This window comes from Canis lupus, chromosome 2 (genome assembly GCF_011100685.1).
Source record: "Canis lupus familiaris isolate Mischka breed German Shepherd chromosome 2, alternate assembly UU_Cfam_GSD_1.0, whole genome shotgun sequence".
Classification (NCBI taxonomy): Eukaryota; Metazoa; Chordata; class Mammalia; order Carnivora; family Canidae; genus Canis; species Canis lupus.
In genome coordinates, this window is record NC_049223.1 from 28,092,654 (window position 1) to 28,115,406 (window position 22,753).

The 22,753-nt window shown below is 38.9% G+C and overlaps 1 long non-coding RNA gene across 2 annotated transcripts; it reads left to right on the forward strand.

Annotated features, from left to right (window-relative positions):
• Positions 1 to 12,012: 12,012 nt before the first annotated feature.
• Positions 12,013 to 18,766, forward strand: LOC111094539. 2 transcript variants are annotated; one of them, XR_005354958.1, is made up of 5 exons: positions 12,013 to 12,113; positions 12,397 to 12,557; positions 16,128 to 16,271; positions 18,225 to 18,277; positions 18,578 to 18,766. It is a non-coding gene; the product is annotated as an uncharacterized LOC111094539 (long non-coding RNA). The 2 variants fall into 2 exon arrangements; XR_005354957.1 differs by having other exon boundaries at positions 16,128 to 16,250.
• Positions 18,767 to 22,753: the final 3,987 nt, after the last annotated feature.

Here is a 22,753-nt window from a genome sequence, read left to right on the forward strand (position 1 = left end):
TTTGGACCTCATGCTGCCTCCTCACTGACCCTCCAGCCATACCTGTCTCTGGATAAGCTTCAGGGAGGCTCAGCACTCCTGCCCTGGGGTCTTTGACCTTCTATTCCCCGGATTTAGCACACTCTTGTCCCAGCTCTTCCCTGCGCTGGCCTCTCACTGTTCAGGCCTCAGTTCTCTCATCCTTCCCGGCTACCTACTTGTCATTGACCATATTGTCCTATTTATTTCCTTCACTTTTTACTTTCTGAAATATTTTTGTTGTTGTTGTTTTACTTATTTACTAGTACCCTTCCCCACCTCTCTACGGGAACATAAGCCCAATTATTTTTCAATTATTTCATAAAACAAAATAGATGTTCGATAAATATTTACTGAATGGACACAAATGACTCCATCTCAAAACTGAAACATTCCTTTTCTATATCCCCAAGAGTACACAGCAAAAGACATAGAATCTAGTACGGTGTCCCCAGTCAACTCTGCCTCTCACTGAGCTCTTTCGATGTCCTTCATTTTTCCAGAAGCCCTCCTGTTTTGTGTCATGACATTGCCTCTTCATTTGATTTGCTGCATGTCCCATGATGAAAGAAAGAAATTTACCCTTAAATAGTGCAAATTAGTCCTTTCAGTTAAATTAGGGTGAAATCACAGAGCACAGTCTATTTAGTAACATTTCACTCCAAGGGACAATAAATACCAAATCTAATCACATGGCTAGAGTGGTTTGTTGGTGATCCAAGCCATGTTTATTCTTTAAATGAACTTACAAACCATCAGTGCTTCTAACTGAAGTCAGCACTCACTTGTGGCTTCAATTGTCTTCAGATTTGTTCCTTCAGAAACCAAGGAAATCTCATTTGTTTTTTTCTGACCCAGAAATCTTGCTTAATCACCTCATTTTGATATCCGGTCATTAATGCATGCTATGAAGTGACTATTCTCTATTCTCTTCTGCTCTCTTTGCAGAAATTGCAGATCTTTTCTGTATAAAAGGAGCACAGGGAAAAGACCCTTACAACATGGTTTGGCATTTCGTGAACATGTTATCTTGCCTACTTGAACTTGATTTCCTCACTGGTGGCTAAGTGTGGGTCATGACATCTCTCCTCCATATTGTTAAGGAGCAAATGAAATGATATATGGAAATGCATTTTGGAATCTAATATAAAGACCAAATGCAAATGGCTAACGGTCGTTATGTTTTACCTGTAATAGGACATTTTAAAAAATGACATTGTGGTATGTTTGATAGATCATTGGACCAGGAAACCTCAAGCATGGTACTGGCCTTTAAACATCACTGAGTCATTGTGTCTTGACCTTGAAAATGAAGGATTTGGATGAACTCATCTTACAGGTCTTTTCAACTCTAATATATAAAGCTTTGCTATGGTAAATAAGGATTCAGATATTAAAATGTGGTAAAAGTGTTTTCTCTCTTCTCATAAATCTATCTATATTTTATTTAGAAGAGAAACTATACTCTATGAAAACTCACAGAATTGAAATGCTGAGTTACTGTGTTAACCAACAAATATTTATTTAGAATCCAGAATATGCCGGATACAGTAATATGATTCAAACATTTATAATCTTGTATGACTTAAAAAGCACTTTTGTGTTACATGCTCTTTCAGGATCATGTCAAATGACTCTGATGGAAGGAGGACAAAGATCACCAGGCCCATTTCACAGATGGGGAAGTGGAAGGTGAAACAAGTGATCCTGCTGAGTTTCTCAGATCTAGCAAGTGGAAGGGTAAGTTTGATCACAGACTTTTGGACGTTAAGAACTTGTTTCTTCCGCCTGGGATGGACAGTTGTGTGACAGCTGCTGTTATCAAAATGGCAGCCTTCTAAGATGGCTCCAGGAATCTGGCAGATAAAGCTGCTAGAAATAGGACAGGGTTACAAAATCACAGCCCTCCCATGTACCAAGAAAGTGTCATGTCTTTATTTTTTGAAGCTGCACCTAGGAGCTTTCACTTTCTTTCATTTGGCATGATTCAGTGATTTCAGCAATGTCTTCAGATCGTTGAACTTAGTTGTTTAGGAACTCCTTCTAGGTCATTCCATTTTATCTCTCTATTTGGCCCTAAGACAGTGACTGGGGTTTGAGGGAAGCTGTGGAGGGAAGACAGCCTTGACCCAGCGTGGTCTTTGAGTGTGTGCTGGGCTTTGCCCTCTGAGCTGACCATGTCCCTTTCAGGGTAATCTGATGGTATCTGCTCTGATGTCCGCAGCTGACAAATGTGTGCACTCTCCTTTTCTCCTTCAGCCAATGCAGGGTGGCTCTTCCCCCCCCAAGTGTACTTCCTCTCAACTCATATGAGCCTTAGAGACTCTTTGGGGTCCAGATTACATCCTTCTTCACCTGCAGTCAAGGCCAGTGTCATTGCCTGCTCGATCCAGTTTCCCTACAGGGGGCAGTTTTGTCCTCCAGGGTTATTTGCAGGATCCATCTTGAGACATTTTTGGTTGTCACAGTTTTTCATGGAAAGGAATATGCTACTAGCACCTAATGCATAAAGGTCAGGGATGCTATTACACATCCTATAATGCATGGACAGCAGCCACGACAAAGAATTATCTGGCCACCAATATCAATAGTGCCAAGATTGAGAAAGCCTGATCTATCCACATTTAGAAATCTGCTCTGGTGCTAACTCTCACTTGAGCTAAATTAAGTAAGCAAACCCTTCGAGTGAAATCACTTCCCCTCTATCTTTCTCTCCCCTTCTTTTTATTGAGGTATAACAGACATATGATATTATATTCATTCCAGGTGTATGACATAATTCCAGGTGTATGACATATTTGTACATATTGCAAAATGATCATCACAATAAGTCTAAGTATCTATTATGAAAAGATTTTTTTCTTGTGATGAGAACTTTGAAGATTTACTTTCTTAGCAACTTTCAAATAAGTAATAGAGTATCATTAACAATAGTCACCAGGGTGTACATTACATCTTCATGACCTATTTTTTTTAATAACTGCAAGTCTGTAGCTTTTGTTCCCCTTCATCCATTCCCCCTTTCTCAACTACCAATCTGTTCTCTATATCTATGAGCTGGGTTGGGTGGTTTTTAAATTTTTTCCAGATTTCACATACAAGGGAGATTATACAGTATTTGTCTTTCTCTGACTTATTTCACTTGAATAATGCCTTCAAGATCTACCTGTGTTGTTGCAAATGGCTGAATTTCATTCTTTTTATGGCTGATTAATATTCCACTGTGTGTGTGTGTATATATATATATGACCAGGTTTCCTGGTCTAATGACCTATAACCATACCACAATGTCATTTTTAAAAATGTCCTATTATAGGTAAAACATAACAACAGTTAGCCATTTGCATTTGGTCTTTATATTAGATTCCAAAATGCATTTCCATATATATATATTTATATGTGTGTATATATACATTTATACACACACATACATATATATTCACATGTACATCTCTTTATCCATTTATTCATCAATAGACACCTGGGCTACTTCCATATTTTGGCTATTGTAGATAATGCTGCAGTAAATATAGGGGTGTACATATCTATTCAAGTTAGTATTTTTGCTTTTGTTTTTATTTAGTGTTTTTATTTTTGGATAAATACCCAGAAGTGGAATTCTTGGATCATATAGTAATTGTATTTTTAGTTTTTTGAGGAACCTCCATACTGTTTTCCATAGTAGCTGTTCCCGTTGTTAACATTCCCACCAACTGTGTACAAGGGTTTCCTTTTCTCTATATCTTCAACACTTGTTAGTTCTCGTCTTTTTGGTACTAGCCAGAGATGTGAAGAGATATCTGGTTGTGGTTTTTTGTTCTGCATTTCCCTGCAGTGATGTTGAACATCTTTCCATGTGTCTCTTGGCCATTTGCATGCCTTCTTTGGAAAATGTCTATTCATTTACTCTGCCTATTTATTTATTTATTTATTTATTTATTTATTTATTTATTTTAATTTCTTTTTATTGGAGTTCAATTTGCCGACATATAGCATAACACCCAGTGCTCATCCCATCATACTCTGCCCATTTTAAATCAGATTTTGTTTCTGTTACTGAGTTGTAGGAGTTTTTCACATATTTTATATGTTAACCCCTTATCAGAGATATGATCTTCAAATACTTTCTTCCTTTCAGTAGGTACCTTTTCATTTTGATGATGGTTTCCTTGTTGTGCAGAAGCTTTTTCTCTCTCTTTCAAAATCCTCAGAACTTAAGTCCTAAGCAGGATGAATTTAGTTTAGTTTTTAGTCTGCTTAGTTTAATCCAAAAACAGCTTGGTATATGTCTTCTTGTTTGACACAAACATTGTTTCTAAGGGCATTGAATCTGAGGAGCTGGCTTTATAAACGGATGGGTTTCTAGATGTAATAATAATAATACTAGCTAACTTTTAAAGAAGACTACTTCCATGCACTCCTTTATATTATCCCCATTTTATGGTGGGGGAGGTGGGAACTGAGGAGTAGAGTATAATTCCTCCACTGAGATAATAAATGACAGAGTGGGACCTAAAATGTAGGTCAATTCAACAATGGAGGCTAGATTGCTAACCTTCATGCTATATTGGTCTTTAACATACAGTGCTAATTTCTTTATAATTTTTTCCCATGGTATTGGTCTGATAAGCCTCTATTTTTTTTTTTTTTTTTCACTTAAGAAAGTATGGGGCTGAACAGCTGTGCTGCACCGAGCAGGACTTCTTGTATATAAAATGAAAATGATTTTGCAACAACTGGAAAAAAAAGATTATAAACAGATAAAAGTGTCTGGATCACTTTCAGTGTACTGATTTATGACTAGTTGTATCATCCCTTTGAGAAAGAATACTATAGGATGATTCATATTTGGCATAAAGTACGCTGCCTCAAGCTGAGGAAACTGGCAGGTTCTCACCTTCTCATATAAATATGTCAGAGTACCACACTGTCATGTGTTAGGTTTTCCAAAGACTGCAGGTGGGAGCGTCTTATCCTAGAATGCTGACTTTCTAGGTTTGCCTTATCTGATCATCTATAACAACAACAACAAAAGAGTTGTTTTTTAGGCCATTTGAAGATTTCAGAGCCTACTTCTAGGAGCCATTCTTTTTGTAGGATTGGGAGTCCCTTTACTACTGGTTACTGGTTTGCTCTGTGTGGCACTTGGTATTGAGGGACTCTCCTAGCGCATGGAATGTGTGTCATCTTCCTTTCTTTACAAACATGAACAACAATGCTCACCTCTGCTATTGGCACAAAACCAAACTGAGCTCTCCTGGTTTAAGTGAGTCCCTATTCAGGTTCATAATCCCAGACCTCTCCCTTAAGGGAAGAGATAAAGTCTAGATCCAGGTAACATCAGCCAGAAAAAAGGGACTCCTAGATGCAAAATATTAATTGGTCTCCGTTTGTCTTTCTGGAGACCACTGGAGATAGTTAGATTATGGCTTTGAGAGAGACTGACCCCAGGAACTGACCCCTCGGGAATTCAGAGGGTCCTACCAAATGATATTGACTAGGTCCTGTGGTATAATTGGAGCTGTGATAAGGAGTAAAAAGGGCTGTGTGTGTGTGTGTGTGTGTGTGTGTGTGTGTGTAGGGGGCAGCAGCCAGGGCAGTCAGATGAAATCTGGAGAAAAGATAAAAATAAGGAACTGAAAATAAATATTTAAGATTCCGTATCATTCCTTATTAAACTTTTTTGAAGAACGCAGAAGTGTGGTTCATCAACCTCTCTTTCCCTTAAATTTTTTTTTTTTTTTTTTTTTTTTTTACCTCCCAAGCACAGTGAGAGACAGTCCTCTACTCCAAGGGAAACCAGTTCAATTTATTGCTATTTCATGGAAGCAGCTTGATCCACCAGGGACGAACCAGAGAGGCTTTTGTTTGAAATTAATGGCGGATGTCCGCCCCTTAAAAGCCTGTCATTTAAATGAACAAAGAGGCAATTGCTTCCTGACAGCAGTGGTGGGAAAGTGGAAACATTGGCTTGATGTTTGACCCACAAATCTCCACTCATCTACTTACTCCATTTTATCCCTTGACCTGTCTTTTTAATCATTTCACCTCCTTTCTGCAAAGAATTACTGCTGTCTCTCACACACGCGGTGACCTTCCTGCCTGATGATTTCAAGTACCCTTTTGACAAGAAGAGGTCACTCACTATTGCTCATCCATCCTTTCAGTGATAAATCCTATGGGCTCTTCCCTTGGGTAGACTAACAGGTGAAGAGAGATTAGGGCAAAGTGTTGGGCTGGTCACTGTCCAGATAAGGAGAAATCTGTACCTTTCACTTCACCACCTGAAGGCCAAGTCCAGGATGGCAATTGCCCACCTCCCACACTGCTCAGATAAAAGTACAATATCTATGTCATACTAAAGAGTGAACATTGCTCTGAATATGCGAAGGACCATCCTGGCTGTGCAGTATACCATCGCTAAAGAGTATTCCTTTGTGGCGTTATGTTTGAGGGGAGAAGGGGACTTTCTTGTTTTCCACTTGTCCCAAGTTTGAAAAGACAAGAGAAAAGCTTGAGTCCATGATTTCTGTTGGACTCCCTCAGAGATGCCATAGCCCAAGACATGGCTGCCTCTCCCCTCAGTCCTAGGAAATCACGCTGATTGAGGTAGTCTTGCTCTGCTAGCTCTCTAAACAGAGATCGTCTCTTTCTCTGGAGCATGCCGTTGGGTTTTGCTCCACTTTTTTATTTCCCCCAAGATGTGTATTATTAGGCATAGGAGTGATTCAGTGCAGGGGACAAGAGTGTGCACCCTGCTGCCAGGTTGAATGGTTTGTATCATGTTTCTGACACTTGCCAGCTGTGGAAACTTGAGAAAACTTAAGCCTCAGTTACTTTATCTGTGAAATGGTGAGGGTAACTTTAACATGGTAGTGTTGTCGTGAGGGCTAGATTAGCCCATGGGCTCAGCATAGTGCTTGGCACAGAATAAATACCTTTATTAGAATTATTACTGCTTCTAACTACTACTATTCCCAGCATGCACTCTGTGGGGTTTAAGTCTGAGGAGTTACCAATGGTGTCCTACTTTGCAAAATGCCTACCTGCTGCTCTGGGAGGCCTAACCAGGAGGGTTTCTGGAGGCAGAGTCACAGGCCTGTGATGGGGGAGCATGGGACATACAAGGACCAACAGGTGGACAGTCTTCTGGGAGCCGGGCAGAGCATGGCCATGCTGACATTAAGGTTATGGTAAGGACTTTTGTCTTTATCCTGAGAGCAATTAAGCTAACAAAGTTTTTAGGGGAGGAAATTTTGTGATCAAATTTGTAATTTGGGAAGACTACTCTTTCTACTCTTGAGAACAGGTTGGGTGGCACCAGAGTTAAAGAAGGTGAGAGACTAATTGGTAAACTACTATACAGCAGTCCAGGTAAGACATGCAGGACCTGGGACTGGAGTTGGAGTGGAGGAAATAGAAGTAATTTGTAGTAAAAATCAAGAGGACACGTTTATGAATTAGAGGGTAGGGGTTGATGAAAAGGATGGTATCACTTATAATTCCTAGTTTTGACAGAGCGATTGGATGGTTGGTAGGGCCATATATTGTGTTCATTTTGAGATGCTTTTGAGATAGCACAAACAGAAATGTTAACTCTACTATTGGATATGCAAATCTAGAGCTCAAGGGAAAGTCTGGGACTGAATTGGCAGTCATTAGGTGGCAATGTGTTTTTACAAAGTTGGAGAGAGGTATAACAGTAGCAAAACAGGTGAGAAATTCTAAGAGAGTATCTTAAGGTCAAAGATTTTTGAGCATGTACAAATGTTGATGGGAAATGGAGGGAACATATACATATTCAGGAGGAAAGAGGAAGAATAAAGTATGTAAAGTATGTAATGTATCTGTGTTTTTAAAGAATATGTATACCTGTCATATTTTAGAAAAAGATTTCGAAATAGCTTATTATATTTTCAAAATATAAAACCAAAAAACAAAAAAGCAATTGTGATTCATTTTTATAATACTGAAATCTGATACAAGAAAATTGCAATTCAGGTGGTGTCTGGGGTGAGTTGGTCCATCAGGATGACCAAAAGCAACAAAACCCTCGAATCCAGGCCAGCACCTGATTTTGTAAATGAAATTTTATTGGAATACAGACATGCCTATTCCTTTACATATTGTCAATGGCTACTTTCCCACTACAACAATGGAGCTGAACTGAGATTGTGTGGCCTGCAAAGCCTACGGTATTTTCTATCTGCCCCTTTCCAGGAAAAGTATGCCCATCCCTGCTCTGGCAGGGCCTGACCATCTCACCAGGCAAGAAATCTGGAGGGAGAACCAGCTCCCAGATTGATGAGAAAAGGGATCAACAATCCCATAAAGAACTAGATTCTTCTGGTCTCTGGACTTTCTCATTCTCAGTGTATGCGTTTTGTTCTGAGGCTGGGTCCTGTTGTGGTTGCAAGCCGGCTGGGGCAGCATGCTTTCATATCAAGTAGAGAGACAATGAAAGCTTATCACCAGTCATGGAAGCATTTCCCCCCTTAGTCTGATTGGACCTACTTAGGTGGAATACTCATCTGGATTGATTAGGGTCACAAACAGAAATGGATAGAGTAGCAAGGTGGTTTGGAAAGAAACATTATCATTATTATTATATGATTATTATTTTAGTTTTGGCTCTTAGAAAGCTCTAAACAAATTTATTGCTCAAATGTAGAAACCAGTAATAGTAGCTCCTGTTCATTGGTTGTCTGTCTAGCATCCACTTTTGCTCCTAAGAGAATCCCAGTTTTCTTGCAGTGTGCCCACTGCCCTTGCATAGCTGCATTCTTTAGAGGAAGGTGACAAGAGTCTCACCTCCCACCCGCCACACCACCCTGCTACTCTATCCATATAATGTTTATTATATGACAAAAGAAGACATCTGATTCTATCATTCTTCCTAAGTTTTTCTGCAAAACCATCTCTATTCTAGCAGTTCCAACAGAATGTCTTAGGGACCCAGACTGAAAGGGGATAGAGAGTGAGAGAGGATCCCCCAAACTGTCCTTGCATGATCTGTGCTGAGCAAGGACAAAAGCAGGATGGGACAGAGGGCCTGTGGGGAGAGAGAAAGAGGGAAAGCGGAGGGCAGGGAAAGAGATCTGCAGACAGAACATATTCAAAGATGCCAAGAAGTGAAGGAGAAGCAGACAAGGAAAGGACACACTGGAGTTGGGATGGAAGAAAGTAGAGAAAGCCATAGCCTGGGAGAGGAAGGGACGGGGAACAACAGCATTTGGGGGATCCTGGCAATAATCTGTGTAACAAGAGGGAACGTTCAAGTGAGCTGTAAATGTCGGGTAGGGGGAAAAACAAGGTTGGTATCCTTAGTCCTGTCACATCCTTCCCAGGCTCCCATTCATCCCTTCACTGAGAAGATTCCATGAGGATGTTCTCTAGTATTGCTTTGGAAACATAAAAATCACCTTCTCAAGCTTGGACTTCTGTTTCTAAATTCTCACTTCATTTCCACAGGTGTGGCATGTTTCTCCTCGTGGGCACGCTTGTTGGAAGAGATTTCGACGCAGGGCCTCACAGGCTTTGTCCATCATGCTTTCTGGGTGGCTTAGAACAACCATCATTTCTCCTTTGAAAAAAAATCTTTCTTCTTTCCGCTTTTTAATGCACAAGATAAAGACAACCAAATTGCCACCCAGTAGAGTCCTGTGCAAGCCTTTGTGAGAAAAAGAGGGATTTGGAGAGACTTGGGATGTATGGTCTCCGTGAACTGGACTTGCTCAATGGGTGGCTTTAGGAGGGGTTTCTCTCTCAGGCTCCCCACATGCTGACTCCCTGGGTATATCACAAGGTAACATTTGTAATACTAAGCGAGTGCCTTCCATAAACCTTGCATTTTATATATTCTATGTAATTTAATCCCCAGGACAACTGTGCAAAGGCAGTTTACTAACCCATGTTACAGATGAAGATTCATTCACAGAAGTGAATCCCCCAAACTCACAGAACTGGAATTTGAATTCAGGGATCATTAGCTTACAAAGAAGACTGGCCCTCTTTCCATGATCCCCTTTGTCACTTTCTTACATAAGATGCATATTTCAGCCAAGTTAACTGTATATCAACATTTAAATACACAGTTGATAACGCCAAGGGGAGTTTGTTATTTTAAGGATTTCTGGCAGAGTTTTTTTTGTGTAAGCACTGTCCTTTTAAATTTATCTTGTATGTATACTTAGATTTTTCTATGTTGATTTTACAAATACACAACCAATCTATTAATTGCCGTCCCTGTTCTGATTTGCCTATAACTGAACATGTATTTCTTAAAGTTGTCTCTTTTTAGCGCTAAAACAAAAATATTAAAAGAATCTGCCCTATCTCATCCTTAATTAACTGGAATAGCCACTTCTGCTCACTGCTCACCTTTTACCCAGACCCAAACGGGGAAAAGCAGAAAGGGATTGTTCTATCCCCTTTACAAAGAGATCAATACATCATACAGAAGTTTATTACTAGACTTCTTGGGCAGTTTTACAAATAATAATCAATAATTTTGCCTAAAATAATATTTTGGCTGCAACCCTTTACATGTGCAAATGCCTTTGCAAAATTCACGAAGATGTTAAGTCTTTTTTTTTTTTTAAATGTTAAGTCTTTATTTTGAGAACAGGTAAGAATGATGGATTCATAACTGGCTAATCTTTTTGCAAGTCCTGTGTATAAAGTGCTGCAGCCTTAGACATAGAATGTTAAAATCTACCATAAATACATTATTAATATGTAAGAAAAACTCTTTTAACAGCTGCATGTCATTTTATTGTTACAATAGCCTTATGAATGTGACATTAATAAAATCGATGCCATAATACAGCCCCTAAATTGGTTGTTACTGGTAATGAGGGAATAATTTGGAAGTAAATAGTCCCTGGCAAAACTGAGGATGGTTATTTATTTCAGAGTTGATTAATTAATAATTGTTCATTAACTAGTGCTAAAGGCCTCACGTTTTGTTTGCCTCTTCACCAAAAGATATTGGTGCTTTATTTTGGTGCCAATGCTAATGGTTAATTACTACTCTGGGACCCTGGAATTTGACTGGGGCACAAAAGTTTGCTAGCAGCTTGCTTTGCTAAAGGCTTCACAGGAGAAGAAAAAAAAAAAAAAAAAAACAACCCTCCAGACCCATGAGTCTCACTTCCAAGCTCTTGTGCTTTATGCACAATGTTTCGGCCCTGAGGCTAAGGTTTGGAAAGCTGCACAAGAAAACTATTCATAGCTGAAGCTTTGGGGAATGTTTTCATGGGCTGAGTCTTAAATAAACTGAAGTTGTTTTAATTGACTGCACTACCAGCCTGCTTCCAGGAGGAATTTCATCAGGGTGTGGTTAATACCTCATTCGCTGGGTTTGTTGGTGAATATTTTGACTACTGGGACCTAATTGCATCTCAGATCTTGAAATAGTTGCAAACAAAGCATGACATTTTCAAATGGTTCGGGAAAGAAATGAATTTCCTTAGCTGTTTTTTGTTGTTCCTGGCCAGAACTGGAGAGGACGGCATTTCTGCTGAAGAGCACACAAACTCATTGATTTATTGCTTGACAGTTGACAAAAGTAGATATTTGCATGTTTGGTGCCTGATGATAGCAGGTTTCGAAATTTTTCCAGGGCACAAAGTGTCCGAATTACTTTTAAATTTCTTTGCTTGAAGAAGTGTTTTGTTTTGGCTGCATTTTTTTAAGTCTAAAAATACACGGCCTTTGCCATGTCGAGAGCTCTAAATTTAATTAATCTCATTCTTACACATAATATAGGTATTTAGAAAAATTAACACTGAGCACTTTGTGGCCATTGCAATGGGTTTCTTCTGATAGGCTGACTTGCTAGTTAAAATAAAACTTTAAATCCCTCATGCTGGAAGGACACACAGGGGCATTTGTTTAATTCTTTGATCCAGAACTAAATCCAGGTAATCAAACAGTGGCTTGTCTATCCTATTCTGAAAGGTTTCCAGGAAGGAATACTCCATCGCCTGGCAACCTACTGCAGCGTGGAATGGGGAAGTCCTGAAGCATGTCTTACTCAGCGCCTTCTTGCTGCATCAGAAGTTTTGCTCTCTGTGGATACTGAGAACTGATGGGTATAGTCTATTTATAAGAACCTTTCAGATTCCTGAAGATAGTTATTAAATTTCTCTTCAACTTTCTTCCCACTAAGCTAATTAACTCGGTTCTTTGAACCTTCCCTTGTAAGGCTTCACAGAGCTGTCATGGCTTATATACACAGCAATTCTCAGTTCCAGTTCTCAAGTTACGTCCAGGATGCTTATTAGGTGTTTGGCCAGGAGACATTTGAAAGGTCTCAAGGAGTTCCACCTAAGGTATTCTCCTGTGATGACTTTATAAATCTCTATGATCCACCAGGTGCTGAGATCTAACCTGTACACCTCCCACCGCGCGAAGCTGTCAGGCTTCTCTATGTTACAGTAGATGGCTGTCCCCTTCGCGGAGTTTAAATATTGTGGAGGAGATTACATCGACATGAAGTCACTTCAGCCCAAATTTACTACCCTGTCATCATTGATGTGAGTGGCTCTTCCTAAGGCAGCTTTCCTTCAAAATGGATTTATCAAGGAGAGTCCACTGGTTGGAGGAATAGACGAAGTCATTCATGTCAGGACGAACTGAAAGAGGGAGAAGTCTGACTGCAATGTGGGGCCTGGGGGTGGGGGTATGGGGTGCAGGAACCCAGGAATGGCTCCCCTCTGGGATTTGGTTCCCATCCACAAGTACAGACTCAAAAAGGGAGGTTTCGGTCACATCAGCAATGCCTGTCTTCATAATGTTCCACATAGCACCTGGTCCTCCATGCTACCCTTTATTTTACTTATTAAGAGCAACCCAGCAGTTGCATTAGCATCATAAACTCATATCTCTTGTCATTACACAAACATTGCATGTTTATTTGAAATTAATGAGAAAAAGCTGATTAGCTAAAAAAAGAAGAGAAAAAGGATCTTTGCAATCTTATCAGTAAAACTACTGATAGTAACTTATTATATTTTATACCTTTTTATTGTGAAAATTTGCACAAAAGTAAGATCACAGCATGCAGTTTTACAAGCATTTTTAAATTTATAAGATACTAAGCATGTATTTCAATATTGACAAATACGATTTCCATTTTTTTTAGTGGTTGAATGGCCCTTTAGCATATGAATATAATTTACTTAACCTCTATGCTATTGTTGGACAGTTTATTTTCAATATTAACTATGAAAAACTATACTTAGATGAACACTTTTAAGGCTAAAACTTTGTACATTTGTCTAGTCAAGTCCTAGAAAGGAGTGGAAAAATAACAGAACAGGGCCGCTCCGGTGGCCCAGCAGTTTACACCGCCTTCAGCCCAGGGCGTGATCCTGGAGACCAAGGATTGAATCCCACGTCGGGCTCCCTGCATGGAGCCCGCTTCTCCCTCTGCCTGTGTCTCTGCCTCTCTCTCTCTCTCTCTCTCTCTCTCTCTCTGTCTCTTATGAATAAATAAATAAAATCTAAAAAAAGAAAAAGAAAATAACAGAACAGTACACGTTGTTACAGCTGTCACTAAAGATTGCACCATTACCCTATGGAAGGGTTTCGTCCATTGATTATCTGATGAGCTGTGTCCTTTATTCATTTCCTCATCAACTCTTGGAAATTCTTACATTTTTTTGGCAGGTTAATAGTCTAAAAATGATATGTCATTTTTGTTTTTTAAAATCAACTTTATTAAAGTATAAATTATATAGAGCATAATAAAATGTACTCACTTTACATGCACAGTTTCAGAGGTTTTTGACATATAATCACCATCCACATGAGATACAGATTATTTCCATCATTCCATAAAGTTCACTCACGTCCCTTTGTGCTGCCAGTCCTAGATAATCACTGATCTGTTTGCAATTGCTAGAGACTCCTTTTGCTTATTCTATAATTTCATATGTATAGAATCACATTATCTATACTCGAGTCTGGCTTCATTTGCTCGGCATAACATTTTTGAGATTCATTTTCTTATATTGTAATTTTTCCTTTTTATTTATCACTGGCTAGTATTGCAATATACAGATAAACTATATATATATATTACTATTTATATGGTAGTTACCTTTAGACATTTTTTTGAGATTTAGCTATTATTAGTAAGTTTCGATGAACATCTGTATCAAAGTCTTTTTGTAGACATATGTTTTCATTTCTCTTGGGTCAATACCTAGGTATGAAATCACTGGGTCATGTAATAAATGCATGTTCAACTTTATCAGAAAATGTGAAGCAGTTTTCCAAGGTTGTACAATTTATATGAGCCACCACAATGTATGAGAGTTCCAGTTGCTCTACATCCTTGCCAATAGTTGACATTATTAGCTTTTTAAATTTTAGCTGTTCCAATGGATGTGCAGTGGTATGTCATTGTGGTTTCAATTTTCATTTGCTGATGACTAGGGACACTTGGCATCTCTTCATGTGCTTATGGCCATTCACATATTTTCTTTTATTTATTTACTTTTTTTAAAAAAATTCTTTTACAGATTGTATTTATTTATTCATGAGAGACACACACAGAGAGAGAATCAGAGACACAGGGAGAGGGAGAAGCAGGCTCTCTGCAGGGAACCCGATGTGGGACTCGATCCCGGGTCTCCAGGATCACGCCCTGGGCTGAAGGCAGCACCAAACTGCTGAGCAACCCGAGCTGTCCACATACTTTCTTTTATGAAGTGTCAGATTAAATGTTGCCCAGTTCTTAACTGGATTATTATTGAATTGGTAAAATCCATTATATACACTGGATACAAATGTGTGTCATATATATAATATAAAAAACATAAGATATATACATACTATTTATATATATAATATACTATATTTTCTCATTTTCTCCTAGCTAGTGGTTTTTGTTTTCATTTTTATCTCTTAATGATGTATTCCAAAAAGCAGAAAGTTTTCATCTTGATTGGAATCCAAAGTGCCATTTTTTCCTCATTATGATTAAATGCTTTTTGTTTCACTTAAGAAATCATTGCCTACAAGAAAGTTGTAAAGTTTATCAGTTATGTTTCTTTTTGAGGTTTTCCAGCATTAGTAAATATATTTGGTCTGTGATCCATTTTGAGATAATTTTGTGAATGATGTAAGAATTGAGGCTTCTGTTTGTTTGTTTGTTTTTGCACCATTTATAAAAGGTTGTCCTCCCCCCAATCATATGACCTGGGCTCTTTGGTCAAATGAATGAATTAGCTAGATGTGTGTGGTTCTATTTCTGGATTCTGCATTCAGTTCCATTGGCCTACATGACTATCCTAATGCTAATGCCACATTTGCTTGATTACTAGAGTTTAATTTTTATTTTTTATTTTTTGGTAATACTCAAATTAGGAAATATAAGCCCTCTTTTTTCGAAATTATTTTGGTATCCTACATTCTCTGTATACCCCATATACATTTTAACACTAGTTTGTCAATTTTTACAAGAAAACTTGTAAGGACTGCATTAGGATGGCTTTGAATAAATGGATACATTTTGAGGTCATTGATATCTTAATAATACTGAGTCTTCCAATCCATGAAGATAGTTTATCTCTCTTTAATTTCTGCAGCAATGTTTTGTGGTTTCAGGTCTTACACATATTTTATTAAATTATTTTATTTTTTATGCCATTGCAAGTAGTATTATTTTAAAAATTCTTTTTTTTTAATTTTTAGTATTTTTTTAAAGATTTTATTTATTTATTCATGAGAATACACAGAGAGGAGAGAGAGAGGCAGAGACACAGGCAGAGGGAGAAGCAGGCTCCACACAGGGAGCCTGATGTGGGACTCCATCCTGGGTCTCCAGGATCACGCCCTGAGCTGTAGGCGGCGCTAAACCGCTGAGCCACCGGGGCTGCCCTAAAAATTCTTTTTTTTTCCAATTGTTCATTACTGGTGTATAGAAATGCAATCGATTTTTATATTTTGACCTTGGATTTTGTAAGCTTTCTCAATCTTACTATATTTCTGTAGTTATTTTTATACATCTCTTCAGATTAGCTACATACATAATTTTGCAAATAAAGACAGTTTGATTTCTTCTTTTCTAAATTGTTTTCCTTTTATTTATTTTTCAGATCTTATTGGGCAAGAGCACCCCTACACCCAGCACAATGTTGAGTAGCAATTGGAAGAGAAGACACCCTTTCTTTGTTTCTGATCTTAGGGAAGAAGCATTTAGGCTTTCACCATTAAAGATGGTATGAGTTGCTAAAGATGATGTGAGTTGAAGGGGGTTTTTTTGTTTGTTTTTTTGTTTGTTTTTTGTTTTGTTTTGTTTTGTTTTAAAGATTTTACTTACTTGAAGAGAGGGAGACAGAAAACATGAGCAAAGGGAGAGGCAAAAAGGAGAGGGGCAAAGGGAGAGGGACAAGCAGACTCCACATTGAGCAGGGAGCCCAACATTGGGCTCCATCCCAGAACCCTGGGATCATGACCAAAGGCAGACATTTCACTAACTGCGCCACCCAGGCACCCCTGTAGGTTTTTCATAGATACCCCTTATCAGTTTAAAAAAGTACTTTTTATTTCTAGTTTTCTATAGGATTTTACTAAACCTAGATATTAACATTTTGTCTTATTTTTTATACATCTTTTGGGATAATCATATAATTGTCCCCCTCTCTCCTCATCCTACTAACAAGATAAACTATAAGGAAATGTAAGTAAAGTGTTGTAAGGCTCTCACATTTTACAGGAAGTGATGTAATATTATTTGGAGGTAGACTATGAGAGGATAAGAATGCATAGCATAATCCTTCAAACAACCACTAAAGCAAAACAAACGAAGACAAAGCAAAACTAGTGACAGCGCTAAAATCCCAATTGTAGAGATAACAGAAAAACATTTTTAAAAAATTCTCAGTTGGGGTGCCTTTGTGGTGTAGCCAGCTAAGCTTCCAATTCTTGGTTTTGGCTGGGGTCTGATCCTGGAATCTAAGCCCTGCTTCAGGCTCTGTGCTCAGCAGAGTCTGCTTGGGTTTTTCTCTCCCTCTGCCCCTGTGCCCCTTGCCTCCTGTCTCTCAAATAAAGAAATAAAAAAGAAAGAAAGAAAGAAAGAAAGAAAGAAAGAAAGAAAGAAAGAAGAAAGAACCTCAATAAAAAAAAAAAAAAAAAAAGCAAGTGATGCTGAAGATTCAAATCCATACAAGTGGTGAGAAAGGCCCAGTTTTGAGAAATATTTCTGAGGCTGAAGTAGTAATACTTAAATCCCCACAAAGGCAAGGACTACAGAGAAATCAAGGATTTTTCCCTTGTCCATCTAATCTCTAGGCTTTAAGAAGGACCTCATTTTAATTTGAAGTTGCAGTGGAGACAAGCACAGACTTTCTCAGAGCAAGGTGTGTCCTTGTGTATGTTTCATCACCACCTATCAGATATATAATGAGTTCAAGTTTCGTTTGTTGTATAAACATGACCAGACCCACACCTGCCCTTTTAGGACTTTATAATCTAGTGGGGAAAAAAAATTAAAGCTTACATTTTTATGGTAATGTGCTGTACCCAAGAAAAATCCTTCTCTTCTGTAGTAAAGATCTTTTGAGGTGTACTCAGTCCTTAGGTCTTAGTGTTTCTTGGATGGGCAGCCCAATTTCAATGTCATATGAAAACATTTCTCTCTAGTGGCCTCAGCTTTCTTTCCTCATACCTCTCTCACTAGCCTCATAATTGAGGACTTTAATTTATTCACCACACAGTGTCTTTGCCCTCCTGCCATCTGTAATTTATGCCTTACACACTCTGCTGCCTGGTATTATTTAATTCTGCTTTAAAAAATGACAAGAGTTTTGTGAGCCAGTTGGTAGGAATCACCCGATTAAAAATATTGTTATGCATAACGGTGTTTAGAAGAAATTCCCAGCAGTGAATTTCAGTTTTGTAAGATAATGTTCTTTTTAACACTACCCAGCTGGTGGTTACAGTTATCATTAATATTATAAAATAAAGATAACAGGAGCCCCAGGGAAAGAAGTATGACCTCTCAGGAGAATGCTAGAGTTTCTTATCCAGGTCTGCACAATCTATTCAGGCAAACAAAAGGGAGCAGTAACAACACCAGGGTGGGAACAGGACATGGGTTTTCACCCCAGAGCAGCATCCCTGAAGTGCTAAAATGTGCAGTCAATATTGGACCACCACTGACCTTTCTTTTCTTCAATATCTTTTTTCAACAGGGCATACATTGATCATGAAGACATTAAGAGTGTCCTAGAAGTGCAGAGAGATGGTAAGTCTTATTTTTTCTTCTCTTTGAAGATCTCACAGCCAACATTCTAATCTTTATCCTCCTGATTATATTGTCCTTCTTGGGTAGTACTGAATAGAGAAAGAGATGGAGGACACGACCTAACAGATGACCAGAACCAATTCTTCTTCTTTCTGGACATACATTCAGTCCACACTACCCATTTCTCTGCTCTGTAACTAAGTTCTGGCCAATAGAAAGCAAGAGATGTGCTCTATTTCTGGGCTGGGCCCATAAACCCTGCCAACGTTTGATATTCTCTACTCTTTTTCCTTTCACCAGCTTGACTCAACTACTCATTGGAAGTCTTACTGAAGACAACCTAGTCACAAGATTGAAGAAGCTCAGGGATGCTTGGGTGACTCAGTTGGTTAAATGTCTATCTTCAGCTCAGATTATGATCCTGGGGTCCTGAGATTGAGCCCTGTATTGGGCTTCCTGCTCAGTGGTGAGTCTGCTTCTCCCTCTGCCCCTCCCCTCTGCTCATGTTCTCTCTCACTCTCTCTTTCTCTTGAATAAATAAATAAAATCTTAAAAAGATTAAAGAAGCCCAAGTACCTAGATCAATACTTAGAGAGGAGCCACTGTTAGCGGCTGAATTGTGTTCCCCCCAAACGCATTTGTTGAAATTCTAACCCCTAATTTCTCAGAATGTGACCTTATTTGGAGATAAAGTCTTTACATAGGCAGTCAAGTTTAAGTGAGGTCATTAGAATTGGCCCTAACCTCATATGACTGATGTCCTTATGAAAAGAGGAAATTGGACACAGGCACTGAGGAAGAACACAGGGAGAAAACAGCCATCTACAAGCCGAGAAGAAAAAGCCTGGGACAAGTCCTTCCTTGCAGCCCTCAGAAGGAGCCAACTTTACTGATACCTCAATTTTGGGCTTCTAGACTCCTTAACAACAAGACAATAAACTCCTGTTGTTTAAGTCACCCAGTTTATAGTGTTTGGTTACAGCAGTTCTAATATCAACGACAAGCTGCCCACCTACCACTGGTGCCATTTTGGAATTCACAGAAGAGAGAAATAAACATTCTGTTTTCTGTGATCTACTCTACACCTTGAGTTTTTGTTGGAAAAAACAGTTTTATCTTAATTAATGGATGGGGAAGAATACATTGAATGTCACTATCAGCATCTTACACTTGGTTTTGTCCTAATCTCTTCCACAAAAAAACAAAACAAACAAACAAACAAACAAAACGCCCATGGAAGTCTCATGGGGATTGTCTTGAAGGACGGTGTGAAAAGGATGAGCATAGTAGAGTAGGGAGTTTAGTATAAGAGTGGACCCAGGCCAATACTGAGGCTGGGAGAGTAGCCGTAAGCACAAATCTGAGTTATTTCCAGAGCTGGTAGGTAGAGGAGTGAAGAGGAGAGCCCTGAGGCGATCTATGAAGGGTGTGCACTGATGGTCCCATTTCAAGAGAGCCACATGTGCCTGACAAGCTTGAGAACTTGAAGGGCATTCTCCAGCCAGGACATTAAACTTTTCATGGTTTATAAAGTGTCCATTGATGAAACTCTGTGTTTCATCAAACACTTATAGCCGTCCTAGAAGGGAGTCAAGACTAAAAAGGTATTAGGCAAAATCTGTCCAAAAACCTTCAGGTTGGAAGAGCAAGGAATCTGTGTGGGGTACAGAGATGTGTGGTGGCCCTGATCTAAGGGTTGAAACTCAAGTGGGATGATGGTGGCGTCCACACAGAAGTATAGTCCACATGAAGGATTGACATATGAGCAGAATACAGATGATGTCTGCAAGTATCAGAGCTGGTGTTGACTGAGGCAATAAACCAAGAGGGAGGAAGGCCCAGGGAGCTTCTGAGGGCTCACATAGGATGAGGAAGGCATCTGTATAACGTGGGCCAGAAGTGTAGGAGACATGTTAATGTGCTGGGGTGTTGGTCAAATAAATAAGTATATTACTGATAGTGGAAACCAGCTTTCTCCTTACCAGAGAAGGGAGTTGAAAATATAGAAAAAAACATTTTAAAAACTATATTTTCCCCTGTGATATAGATTAAATTTGTAGGTCTTGGTGTGAGCATATGATTTTCAATATACTGTCTAGAGATAGCTATAGAAATAAACATAGATGTACCTGTGGGGGTGTGCAATGAGCCTACCCAGTGTCCATATAGTGTTTCTAAATACCATTAACTACTAACAGGGTCTAGGGTTCCTTAGAGAAACAGCAGACTCAGATTCAGAAGTGGGAAAGGCCAAGATGAGTCTGGAATATCTTGTCGCACCAAAAAGTAATGAAGTAATCACAGACTGATTACTTCACACATCAAAGGAAAAAAGCATGTAGCTTGATGGGGCTCCTACCTGGTTAAATCAGGAACAATTAGAATATCAAAATCAAGAATGATTTTAAAGTATTATACCCCATTGAATAAAATAGGAAGCTTTGAATTCATGTCCATATGAATAGATGAAAAAATTAGAAGTTTTATAAGAAGAGGATATTTACATAGTCTCCAACTATTTATCCACAAAATACCTAATAATTATGAAGGGAACATGCCATCAAAGAGGAGAAACCATCCTAGCCGTGGTGACTGAAGTTAACAACATCCATAATGGGACCATCGAAATAGTACACTCCCATAAGATACAGTTGGAAGGGCACAGCACCACTTCTGTAACAATGCTGTCACAGACCTGAATCTAATCATGAAGAAACATGAAAGAAACCCAAACTAGGGGCTGTTCTGTAAAATGAGTGGCCTATAATAATCAAAGGTGTCCAGGTCCTGAAAATCTAAAAAGGCCTTTGAAACTGTTCCAGATTGAAGGAAATGAATGACATGACAATGGAAAGGAACGTGTGACTTGGAACTGGATTCTGGTGCTCAAAAGGATGTTTTTGAAAAAACAGGTGAAGCTGAAGGTATCCGATTGAGGTGGCTATATTGCAGATTTTGCCCTTGTTTGTGGGAAATACACACTAAAGTATTTGGGTTGATGGAGTACCAACCCTACTTGGCACCATGGTGACAACTTTCTCTCAAATGGCTCAGGGAAAAGTTCTTTGTATTGGATTGACACCTTGTCTCTAAGTTTGAGATTGTTCCAAAATAAGTGTTTTAAGTTATCAGATTTGTTTTACAGATGAAGAAACAAACCCTGAAATGTTTGAGGTGACCAAGTCAGTGTGTGATAACTCCAAGCCAGGAGCCTTGCTTCCCTGTGACATTTGCATTGGACTTCGAGGGAGTAAGAGCCAAGGAAATTGTTTTCTGAGGACATAAACCAAGATCTAACAGTCCACTCCGCATGGTAGCTGTGTACCCTGATCACAGTGCTGAATTATTCTAAGCTTCTTTTTGTTTTTCCTCTTCTATAGTCATCTAAGGAATCATTCAGTGCCAATGTTCTATGAGCCTATGTTGGAAAAAGCAAGTGATACCAACCAATAATAATTTGGGGCTGGAAGGTTTAGGAACATTTTTGCTTTCATTACAATTTCTGCCAGGTCCATAAAATAGAGAAGCTGTTATGTTATAGAGCAGTGTATCTCTTTTTATTGAAAGTTATGAGTGGTCTGCAGGTGGGAGTTGGGAATGGTGGTTAAATTATTCATCATGACAGAAATAATTATCTTCATACAAGAGACAGAAGCCCAAATGCCTTTTAGGAAGTCAACTTGAGAAATGCTCCCCAGTGATAATGAAAGTAATAAGATGTGTCCCAGGCCCTCTTCACAAGCTCTGATTTTTTTTTTCAACACTTGCAAAAAGTGCCCTGTGCTGACAAATGTCTGATTAACAAAATTAAGAAGAGGTTTGGCTGTGGCATTAATCCCTCCCCGGGGCCTTTTAGCTTCTGCATTTCTAGGTTGATTAGCTTTTCAGGTCAGATTTTTCTTCCTCCGGCTCATTCTTTATCATTTGTGGTCGAGCCAATATGATGGTAAGTCTGCCACGATGGGGCGAGAGCCAAGTAACTGTCTCCTTCAGAGGAGGTTCAGCTACCCTAACAATTATGATCCCATTACATCTGAAACACAGAATAAAAAGCACCATTGACACCTTGTCACATTTCTCTTCTAAGGTTCATAGTTTGCTTCAAAATGGAAATATACCAAAATGGCAAAAATGTTTTCATTCAAACCTGAATGTGACTTGAATAGAGCCCAAGGGTCTTTTTCTTGTTTCATAGTTAATTGGTACATTTTGGCAGTGGGAACAATAGAGGTGGATGGGATGTCTATCATAGGACGGGGTGTCTATCCATAAAGACATGGGGAGCCCAAGTAATGTCACGGAAACCTTGGGAGACAGGCAAGGAGGTTATTACTGTTACCATTATTATTTTGTCATTGAGCAAATGAAAGCTTGGAATTCCTAAATGACTTTCCCTAAGCTGGAGAGCAATAAGTTGCAGAATTAACGTTGAGTATTTGGACTCACAAATGCCAATCACTGACTTGAGCACCAGCT